The sequence below is a fragment of the Apium graveolens genome, chromosome 11 (assembly GCF_009905375.1).
Source record: "Apium graveolens cultivar Ventura chromosome 11, ASM990537v1, whole genome shotgun sequence".
NCBI classification, from domain to species: domain Eukaryota; kingdom Viridiplantae; phylum Streptophyta; class Magnoliopsida; order Apiales; family Apiaceae; genus Apium; species Apium graveolens.
Window position 1 is genome coordinate 156,850,730 of NC_133657.1, and position 12,482 is coordinate 156,863,211.

Below are 12,482 nucleotides of genomic sequence, written 5' to 3' on the forward strand. Positions count from 1 at the left end.
TATTGGAGTGTCTTGTAACTTCATCTTTTTAACTTATATGTAGTTAATGATTATCTTATGCACGACAAAGATTTTCAGAAAAACATTGACACAAGGTTAGACATATGAGATCACCTTGCAATGATATTTTTATACAGTTATAAACTGGAACTCTATGTATATTATACATGTCAGAGGATTTCAAAGATTTTGATAAGTATATATGTATATATATACTGAATATTTTACGACTTCGTTGCATTAAGATATCAAACTTGGTTCATTTCTGTTTGATCAAGACTTTCATGAGTACTATGAGAATGCTCATATATTGTTAATTATTATACATATTATTTCGGTGGGCTTGTTGCTCACCCTTGCTTTCTTCTTTCATCACACAACAATAGATAGACAAGATGAACAGGACCAAGCTCCCAATTCGCAAGCGGATAGGAAACGTTCTGCAGTTTCCTGTAGGCGTTGATGTCGTTGTAGCTGAGGTAGGAACTACCAATAGGCTAGGTTTTCAACTGTTAATATACCAGACTTATGTATATTATGAATTGTAATAATGGCAAAGAAAATGTAAATTTATTCAGAAACCCTTATAAGGTGTAATGACTTTTAATTGTGGAATAAAATGACTTGTGTTATTTTGGTACTCATCTCTGAGACTATAACTTGTGGTGTGTGTGTGTATATTGTGGGGTCACAATATGCAGTAGTTGGTTGTTTATTTAGATTGAGTGTTATTAAGGGTAATGGAACTCGTGACAACCCGGATCCCCGACCCCGGATTTGGGGGTGTTACAGAAATGGTATTAGAGCCCAGAGGTATAAACCTCAGAGATGATGCGTCGTTGAAATGATAAGTTCACTAAGATAATAAGAACTCTTACCAAGTTCATAAGTTGGACTACCTAACGTAGTACTGACAGTTAAAACCCTTATGGGAACCCTTATAAATATCATGATAGTAACATAGTTCATTATCGTATAGGGCGGCGGGGCACCGAACCCTGGGGTTCAAGAGCATCAGCATGAGGATGTTTTATTACATGTTGGAGATCAGATTGTGAATCCGATAGAGTACCCTAATGAGGGACCGAATGAGATTCATATTGAGAATGTTGCGGTTGAGGATGTTATCGCAGAAGGGATTATTGCGGAGGAGGATCTCGTGGAGGGTCCTGATGAGAATAAAGAGAGGACTGCTGAGGAATTGATGATCGTAGTCAGGGCGACTACCAGAGCTAGGATGGCCGCGAGGGTGGCACTAGAGGATGAATAGTTACCAAGGGCACAGAGGATAATGAGGGCAGAAGGAGTGGGGCCTTCCACAGCACCAATTATACCAGTATCAGACCCTCTCCTAGAGTTTCTTATAGACATCTATGAGGTTCCCCAAATTCCTGTTCCTTCCCCTGTATAGTGCCCAGCACCTACTGAGGAAATGCCACCTTTATCTCCTGCACCATTATCACCCGATACCGTGCTTGGTTATCCATTCGGATCTCCTGGGTATGCACCACTTGCACCCCATGGATTGCTAGGTGATGCCATTCAGGCTTCTCTTATCGCTGATTATCATATGACTTTGGGTGGCTTGTCTGAGGCCCGTAATGTTAGGAGTGATCTGTTGGATCAACTTACTACACCAAGGAGTGAGGGCGGGGTACTTCCGGCAGGATTATCATATAACATGGACAGGATTGAGGCTACAACCCGAATTACAGCTAGAGGCCATCTTGAGGGTTAGATTGATCCAGCTCTACTTGCGACTATCTTAGACCTCATCACCTCCTTGATGGATCAGGTTAGGGATGTCGTGCGTGCCCGCATTTCTTGATCCATAATAGTGTGCAGAGTCAGAGCGATCAAACAAGAATTTCATGCAGCACCACTTTTGGAGGATTAGCCTAAGTTATGAATGATTAGTTTTAATGACTAGATGATTATCTATGGTAGTACTTTTGGGATATAAGCGATCAGATCAAATGATGTAAATTTCTTTCATGTATTTAGTTGTTGTACCCTCGAACAAATGGTTATATATATTCGTTCCTTTCAGTTCAGATCAGTTGTTTGTGATAAGTTCATATTGTTAATTGCACTCTTAACACTTCAGAGTGTCATGAAGTTTATAGAACTTGAGAATTCATAATTTACGATAATATAAGGACTGTACGAGGGAAAGACTTAAGCAAAGTAAGTAAGACAAATATATGTCCCACGAGGAATAAGATTTGGGGCAAACCCTGAATGTGATAATCAGGGAGGTCGCAATCAAGATATAAGGAACCCAAAACATAATGAAGTGGGAAATGAGGATTTTAACATATAAGATGACCCCGATTATGGGGAGTAGGAGGAAATATTTTAGACAGAGGAAACAGAACTCGAGCAAGGAAGGAAGCACCAGGACGATACTCCTATGGGGCAATTTATGGACCTGCCTAAACAAAACTTATACTTTTACCCCCAACCACCACCCTGAGGAAACAGTGCGGTGGGAAATTCTTTCAGGACCTTTAAGTCTCTAAGCTCTCAGAGTTCCAAGGAACAAGCTGACCCGGTCTAGGCGAGAGCCTAGCTAAAGGAAATATAGGAATTATTTGAGATTCTAAATGATTGACGAAGCACAAAAGACTGTTTTTGTCACTTACCTTCCTAAGAGAGAGGCCACCCGTTGGTGAAAGGCCAAGAAAGACACGGCGCCAGAGGACATAATAAACTGATTAAAGTTCAGTCAATTGTTTTCGGGAAAGTACTTCCCAAGGTTATAGAGATAGTGTAAAAGCTTTAGAGCCAGAACAAAGGTGGACGAGTATAATGAATTATGAATCTAAGTTATAAAAGTTGTCAAGATTCGTCCTAAGGACACGAATCCCAGAACGACATGATGTTTGAAGTCAATGATTAGCGGGTTCATGAAATTATTGTAATAGAAAGGAAAATAAAAAGAAACTAAAGTGGAAAGGATTATAAAGCAATAGAGTTTGAGGAATGATAAGAGAGTTAGGTATGAGGAAACCCTAAAGACTCGTAGTAATAGAAATAGAAAATTATGTGATCATCAGGATGAGGGTTATAATACCCGGGATATATCGTGTAATTATTTTGCTATTATATAATTATTATGTGTGTTCAGTATCTATTCTGTGAGCTAATTGTTAAGTGTTATCTGTACTTGAATATTCAAAAATAATATTAATTGAGTATTTTAATTTTTATATGTCCAAAATAAAATATAGATAATTGTCATATCTTCCTAATTATTTTTATGTTGGTTTATGGATTTATAAGAATCATATGAAATTTCTAAAATCTTTTTCCGGGTAATTAAAATCTATTTTATAAAAACGGGAACCAACCGACGCCAACCGTTGTTACGTTTTTGGAACCCGAAACTCTTTCGAGAACTCCTTCCTAACCTAATTGTAATATTCCGAGCTTATTCCATGTTTCGACTTTTTCGATCTGGCGTACGATTTGTCCTGGGCGGGTCCCGGCGCAACATTTTCGATACAATATTCGTTTCGGTAAATCAATAAAACCCGTATTTTTGATAAACGGGAGCTTTTTATTAAACTATCATAATTATCACTTCGTAATACGTGTAACCAGGCGCTGAGACCAAGACCGCAGTACGAATTGTACTGATTTGGATAATTATCCCGAAAACCGATACCGTTTGGATCAGTTTTTACAAATAAACGTACCGTTTTATATCCGGAATGATCCAACGGGATACTAATTTTCTGTAATTATAAATAGCCTTTTACCGTATTTTATTTCGTATCAAAATCATTTGCAGACAGATAATTATATAATTTTCAGAGAAAAACCCTAATTTCCTAAAACTGTTCTAAGAATCAAACAAGCATTTGGAGGTGTTATTGAATTCGGTTTGGAAAGCTCGAGTAACCAATCTGAAGGTCTTGAAGAGCTCTACCAGATTCTGTAATCCATACACCTGCAGAAATCAAGGTTATTTTTCTAAAAATTTATTTATTTTCGAATTTATTTTATTAAAAATATGAATTTTTGTTCGGATGATTGTTTGTATTATTTGATGATTGCATGTTGTAGAGCTTGTTTTCCTGATGATTTTCATATGTCATACGTCTGATTTGGAGTTCAATAACATGTTCAAATTTGAGTTTAATTTTCGAATTTTAAAATTAGGGTTTATAACCCGTATGAATGTTCTTAATTGAAATTTGGGGGTTTCTTATTCTGTGATAGATTGATATTGTGTTATAGTGGGTTGTGTTCTCTGTGAAATTTGCAATCTAGTCGTATAAGTTTCATGAACCAACGAGGTCTGTAGAGAAGGGAGTTGTGTTTTGAAGTTTTCCGATGTTCGCCGGAAACTGGAAAATTTCACGGCCAAATTTCGGCCAACTCAGGATTTGTTAGGTTGTTTTGATTGCATGGTTGTGTTCCTGGTAACCTGTAGATGTGATCTGGAGGTGTTGGTGGGGTGAGGACGCCGGGAACGTGTTCTCCGGCCATCCCCCACTGTTTTCCGGCAACCCCCTGGAAAATTATAGTTTTGTACCTATAGTTTTGAAAACGATGCAGTTTGGTCCCTGTAGTTTCCAGACTTTGCAAAAATTGGATTTCTGTTTTAAAAATGTTTAAAAATCATATTTCCTATTTATTTTTATTATAAAAATTCGTTTTTAATTTCTAAAAATTCTAAAAATTATTATTTTAATTCTGAAAATTATTTTTAATTCACAAATAAATCTAAATTAATTAGTTAATTAATTTCAGTTAATTTCTAATTGATTAATTGGTCAATTAATTCAAAAATTAATTGATTAATTGATTTAAATAATTATTAATTGATTTTAATTAATTATTTAATTAGATTTAATTATTTAAAAATGATCTAAAAATTCTGAAAAATAGTTTCGAGCTTTAAAATATTATTCTAAATTATTTTCAAGGCTCGATAATTATTCTAAAATTATTTCGGAGCCAGAATTGGCCAACCGAACCCTGTTTATTAACCCGAAATTGATCCAACGACCCGTTTTAATTCCGAAAAATGTTTTAAAAATTATTTTAAATACCAGAAAGCCTATTTATGACCCGAGACTTCTTTATAAATAATATATCATTGATTACGTGATGTATTATGTGCTATATGTGAATTGTTAATTGACTATCGGTCTATATATTCTGTGTTTACTTGATTATTGCATAACTTTCAATCCGTTAATCGGATTTGGGTAAAACGAAGGGTAGATAGAAGTATGTGTTGAATAGAATTCCATGAGTAAATTATTGATAGATGCTTATGATATGTGAGTAGAAGAGGCAAGACGTAGGAAAGGGAAACAGATAGTTAAGGAGTAAGACGCTTGTGATTGGAAGCGAGTGCAGTGTAGTAAGCTAATATCAGGCAAGTATTCCGAACTTTCTCGAAGTATTGTAATACGTGATAGTCTTGTTGATATTGCAAGTACTTTAAAGCACTGAAACCTAAACCCTGATTCCAGTTATTGTTCTTGAGCCATGAACCTTATTCTTTCTAGACCATTGATTGTTGTATACCCAAACACGAACCTCAAGTATACGATACTACTCCACAAATACATGCAAACAAAATCCCAAGCACTGAACTGAATTACTTGTACATTCAATCATTGTATCCTATGCATTGAAAGCCCAAATCTTTGAAACCCTGAAATGTTGATTCCTTTGTTATCCAATTCTTTCATTACCCAGCATCCAAGCTTTGAAATTGCTTTATTGATCCTTACAAGGATTGAAACCCTTTCATTGTTAAACATTTATTGTTGTTAATGATTTCGGTTATTGTTTATTATTGCATATTCTGTTATTATGTTAGAATTGGATTGTTTTTATAAAATTGTGGACCAGATTCGTGGTCAGACCATATAATGGTCAAGTTAGGCCAATGTGTGCCTTGGATCCAGTAGTTAGAGCAATGCTGTGTACCTTGCTCGGGGTTAGTGCGTGACTGATCAGCAGCCTAACCTTGGTTTTTAAACTAAAAGTATAATATCCAATTCTAAATCATAATCCATTGTTCACTTGATATCATAATCATATTCACCTGATGATCATTATTCTCAATTTTGTCATTGTGACTTGCTGAGCTAGTTAGCTCATTTGTGCGATGTTGTTTATATTCTTTCCAGTTAAAAAGGAACCAGTTGGTAGCAAGGATCCCCAGTCCAGCGCGAGAGCTAGGGGTTCAGGTTGAGAAAGCTGAGCTAGTAGGCTTCTTTTGGGATAATTTAAGTTTGTAAAAGTTTGTAATAATGTTTAATACTTAGTTTGAGTTTGAAATAGTTGGGATTTGAACGGTTTGTAATATATTAGTGTGTTTAGCTTCTGTGCATACTTTAACCTGTTGCGGTCCGTGGTGGTTGGTAAGTAGGGTAACTGCATATATTATTATTATCTTTATTATTGTTATAAGCAGGTTATAATTAAGGTGTGTATGTGGACCCCAAACTTCTGACCCGGGTTTGGAGGGCGCCACAGGTTTGGTATCAGAGCTACAGGTTATAAGTCACTGACACAAGCCTAGGTTGACGGGAATGGGTAGAGGGATAGGATTAGAAGTAAGGTATAGGATGATAGAACGTCGAGAGGTTGAGTGTTATGGTATAACCGGTATTAGTATAGGTTGCGTCGTGGTACGAGATTCTTATATTACGATATGATTTCAGATAGCAGAGATGGCCGACTCTTTTATTCCCGTATCAGCTGATCACTCAGAGCCTTCAGTTGGAGCATCAGCATCGGATCCACGTCCTGTTATTCCACCAGCATTGGCTATTCTACCTCCACCGGTGTTGCAGCCCATACCATTGCAGGCCATTCCACCTCCAGGCATGAGGCCACCTGTCAGAGGACCCCCACCAGCTGATTCAGATTCCACTGGGCATTCAGTAGCGAGTGCCCCATTCCAGTCTACATTGCCCCCAGTTCTTTATTACCGGTATGAGGCTCTTCTATTGGAGCGTGATTCCTTGTTGGCTCAGATTAGAGAGTTACAGCATATCATCAGGACTACAAATGTTGATCGTGGTGTGAGGGAGCTTCGAGAGGAGACTCATGTGACACGGAGGGTTCTTGAGGCTAGGCTACATGGAGCTACACTACCTGGAAGAGGCCCTGATGCACTACTGGGCTGGGCTACTGAGGTGATGGAGGACTTTGAGAGGCTGGTAGGACCAGAGTTTCCTTGGAGCTGAGTTAGAGATTCTGAGATGGAGATGCTGAGCAGTGTTGTTATGATTATATAGTATGTACAGTAGTATGTAATGTGTATTAGTAGACTTTTGAGTTGTATTTATAGACTAGCGATGTTGACTAGTGAGTAGGTTATTGTACCCTTTTTGCTTTTACTTTCGAAGCGTCTTTACGCTTGTACTACCTAAAACTTTTGATCTATATATATCAGTACCTTTTTCCTTTCTAACACTGTCATTTACTTTATCGCACCTGTTTTACTTTACCTTATTTATTGCACCAGTATAGCATGTGATACCATGTACCCTGTTTTACATAACTGTTTATATTCTGTAAAGAAGCATGCAATTTACTTAGTTACAACTGTTTTCAAAAAGAGATATTCATGTTATACAAAACTTTTCTTTTATACAAAGATTTGATTCAAAAGCTAAATAAATTGATTGATTCTTTACAGAAAATGCCTCCCAGAAGAAATACCCGCACCAACACCCAGAATGAAGAAACCAATAATAACAACAATAAAAACCAAGATGATATAAACCAGAATGTGAACCCAGGACCCATGGACCCAGCAATAGCCCAGATTCTTCAAATCTTGGCCCAACAAACAGTTCACCTGGCACAACAACAGCAGAGACAGACCAATCCCCAGGTAACTTTCAAAACTTTTCAGGCAGTAAACCCACCAGAATTCAAGGGTTCCTTAGAGCCAATTGAAGCAAATGTGTGGTTAAAGGAAATAGAGAAGGCATTTGCCTTGATAAAAGTGAAAGAGGAGCAGAAGGTTGAATTTGCAAGTTACTATCTGAAGAATGAGGCCACCTATTGGTGGGAGAGAGTGAAGACATTGGAAAGCACAGATGTTATTACTTGGGAAAGGTTTAAGGAATTGTTTTTAGAAAAGTATTTTCCTCAGTTTGTTCAGGGTAAAATGGAGCTGAAGTTTTTAGAATTAAAGCAAGGGAACATGTCGGTAACAGATTATGAGGGGAAGTTTGAGGAATTGTCAAGGTATGTGCCGTCGTATGTTGATACTGATAGAAAGAAAGCTAAGAGATTCCAGCAAGGCTTGAAGCCATGGATCAGAGGGAAGGTAGCTATTTTTGAATTGGATACATATGCCGGGGTTGTACAGAAAGCTATGATCGCAGAGACAGAGAGTGAGATGTTCCAGAAAGAAAAGGAAAGCAAGAAAAAGAAAGTTGAGGGAAGTGAGGATCAGTCACAAACAGGGAAGCTTCCAAATTTTAAGAAGGGTAAGTTTCAGGCAGGGAGAAATTTTAATTTCAGGAGACAAAATGCAGGAGATGGAGGCCAGGGCAATCGTCCAGCTAATGTGAATCAGCCGAATTAATTGAGATTAATTTTTCCAAATTGTCAAGTATGTGGAAAGAAGCATGGAGGAGTTTGTAACAAGTTGAATATGGTATGTTTTAAATACAACCAGAAAGGGCACTACTCGAGGGAGTGCCGAAATCAGCCAGCAAGAGAGCCAGCAAATAAGGATCAGCCTATCCGGAATCCAGCAGTGAAGGTTCCAGTCATTGGATTTACATGCTTTAAATGTGGGAAGCCAGGACATATGGCCAGGGATTGCAAGACACCAGCCCCAGTCAGTAATGCATTGAGGATTATGGGATCTACCCCAACAGTGAATGAGACTCCGAGGGCTAGAGTTTTTGACATGTCGGTGAAGGATGCGATCCAGGATGCGGATGTAGTGGCAGGTACGCTTAATGTGAATTCTTTATGTGCCAAAGTGTTAATAGATTCGGGAGCAACTCGATCGTTTGTTTCACAAGATTTTGTTAGTAAGTTAAATTGTCCAGTTGGATATTTAAATGAAACAATGACTGTGGAATTAGCAAATCAAGAACGTGTAACTGTTAACCAAGTTTGTGGAAATTGTGAGATTGAGATTTCTGGTAGTAAGTTTTGTGTAGATTTGATACCGTTTAAGTTAGGAGAATTTGAAGTTATATTAGGAATGGATTGGTTATCCAAGCATGATGCTCAGATAGATTGTCGAAATAAGAAAGTAATGGTCAAAATGCCAGACGAAAAGATAGTAACGTTCAAGGGACAGAAGCAGGTAAAAAATTTCTTAACGATAATTCAAGCCAAGAAGTTACTACGACAAGGATGTGAGCATTTCGTAGCATATGTGATCGACAGAAGTCAGGAGCTAGCAAAACTTGAAGATATTCCAGTTGTGAAGGAATTTCCAGACGGGTTTCCCTTCCTCCAGATAGAGAAATTGAATTTACGATTGACTTAGCACCTGCAACAGAACCAGTATCCAAGGCCCCGTATAGAATGGCGCCCGTTAAGATGAAAGAGTTAGCAAAGCAATTACAAGAGCTGTTAGAGAAAGGAGTAATCAGACCCAGCGTATCCCCGTGGGGTGCTGTAACACCCCCAGATCCGGGGTCGGGGATCCGGGTCGTCACGGTCTTTCTCTCCACAATATCACTTCACTTAATTAATAATAATAACCTTATGCTGTGACCCCACACTAACACACACCACAACCCGTTATAGTCTCAGAGATGAAATTTAAATAAGTACAAGTCTTTGAATCCATAATTTAAAAGTTATTACAACCCAAAATGATTACTTGATAAATTTACAGTTAATTGCCATTATCTGCCATAAGTTATAATTATACATAATTTGATTCTCAAAATAGAATTCCTGATCTACCAATGGATCTACCTCTGCAGCTATAGCTGCCACAACATCATCGGGAAGACGCGGGACGCTTCCCACGCGCTTGCGCTGGGTCTGCTGGAGTCTGGCCATCTTTCCTAACTATTGTTGTGTGATGAAGAAATAAAGCAAGAGTGAGCCTTACAGCTCGCAAGATAATATATAGTGATAACAATAATATAAGTATCTAAATGGATACTTACTAGAATCTTTTATCATGAGTAAGATAATTACTTACTAGATATAAGTAAAAACAAGGGATGAAGTTACCAAATACTTCACTATACTTATATCATTTATAAAGCTACTTGAACTACCACTGTTCAAAGTATAATAAAATTCACGAGGTCATCCCATAGATGAGACCATAAATAAAACTTGAAAATATTTGATCTTTGAAATATTTTGAAAAGAAATGAAGTTACGAGATACTTCATTCAATGGATACACCAATAAAAATGTTTGACCCTGTCAATGCTTCGGCAACCACCCATTAGTAGCCTTTCGATCGAAATGCTACGGGTAGTGTTGCAAAATTATCCAAATGGATGATGAACTCATTACGGGAGTTTGCCGCGCCAGGAAGACCACTTACGATGATCAGTCGTAGTAGTACAACCCCACCATTTTCTACATGTAGAGGAGAACCTGTCGGATTTACTTGTCAACCGAACACTGAACTCCTAAGGAATGGACCGCCTTAGCGGAACTTCCAGGCCATTTGGGCCAATATAATAAGGCTGGGCCGGCGCCACTCGACCACTTACGCCACTCCTAGTTCAGATGAAATCCATGACTCTGAAACGTAAAGCTCGTTCCCCCTTTCCCCAAGTAGAACTTGTTGATACGGCTCCACCAAGAAGTCGTATCTAGTTGGAAAGGAAAACTCACCGATATTTCCCAGGCGATGCCTGTTAATGGATTAACTTGTTCCAAGAATTTTACTTCCCGAGTGTTGGGTAAGTAATCAATTCATTTAACAAAACAGCAACCTTGTTGCGAATATAAAACACACCACAGAGCCGGATCCCTCAGGTTTTGAGCGAGTATTTAAATCCCCTTAAAAGGAAGATCTTAAATATAAAAATGAGTTTTGGGATCCGCTCTATCTTTTAAAAATCATTTTGAAGACTCGAAAACACTTTATAGAGTGTTTGGAGTAAAGCTGATTTAATGAAGTAAATCAGTCCCCAGAATATTTAGAAAATGACTGAATATTATTATTTAAATAATATTCCCATAAAGAATAATCTTTATAAAAATAATTGAAGTAAAAGTATTAAAACTTATACTTGAAACGAGTATTAAATAACCAAAGATATACTTATATGAAAGTACTATCTTTATTTGAATAATCGAAAATAAGTTTGATTATTTACACCTTATTCTTTAATAAAATAAAGAACAAATCTCAGCAAATAATCGGAGTCATAGATCCTCAAATGAATATTCAAAAATATTCATTTAACAATATAAACTGAGTCATAAGCCCTCGAATGAATATTCAAATAATATTCAGATAATAAAATAAAAGGAGTCATAAGTCCTCGAATGAATATTCAAAATAATATTCATTTAATAAAATAAAAGGAGTCATAAGTCCTCGAATGAATATTCAAAAATATTCATTCAATAAAATAAAAGGAGTCATAAGTCCTCGAATGAATATTCAAAATAATATTCATTTAATATAAAGGAGTCATACGCCTTCGAATAATATTCGAAATAATATTCAATAATAAAATAAAGTTAAAGTTATCGAATAAACCTTATTCGATTAATAGTTTTGAAAATTATGACCATATATATATATAAGTATAAATATATATATATATATATTTATATCCATATATACAAAATCTACTCGGGATCCTCGACTCCCGGTTTTAGAAAATATTTTCACCTTTGGGTCCCTGTACTAAGGGTATATGCAAATTACCGCTATCCTCTAGCATAGGTATTATCAACTGAATCAACAGATATATATATGGAAAGAATGCGAAACAGGCATGCATATATATATACCATAGCAGCATGCTTCAATATATAACAACATTTGCTAATTAACCAACATGCATCTATCGCAAGATAATGCAAATACATATATTCATCACCACAACAGTTATAACGGGTAGAAAACTTGCCTGAGCGACTTGGGGTGATAAAAGGCTCGGGACGAGTCTGGTAACCTATAAACAACAAGTAAGTTGGAATTAAACCAAAGTCACTTGTAAATCTATACTCTAACTAACTTAGACTCTAACGCTTGTTTTGCGCTTATTGATTCTCTTAAGTCACTCGAGTACCCTCGGCTCCACCATTTTTAATAAATTAACCATTACGAGTTTTAAAGCGATTCCTTCGCGAGTGTCTTACCAACTGCCTAACACTCTTACCATAATTGTTTCATACATTAATTAACCCTTTTTGGTCTTTAACCTATGTTTCAAAGTAAGGCGAGGGGAAATGATTCGTTCGTGAAATGCCGTTACTTGAAACGGTCGTTTCTCCTAAACCGTACATCGGAATCAAATGAACTACATATCAAA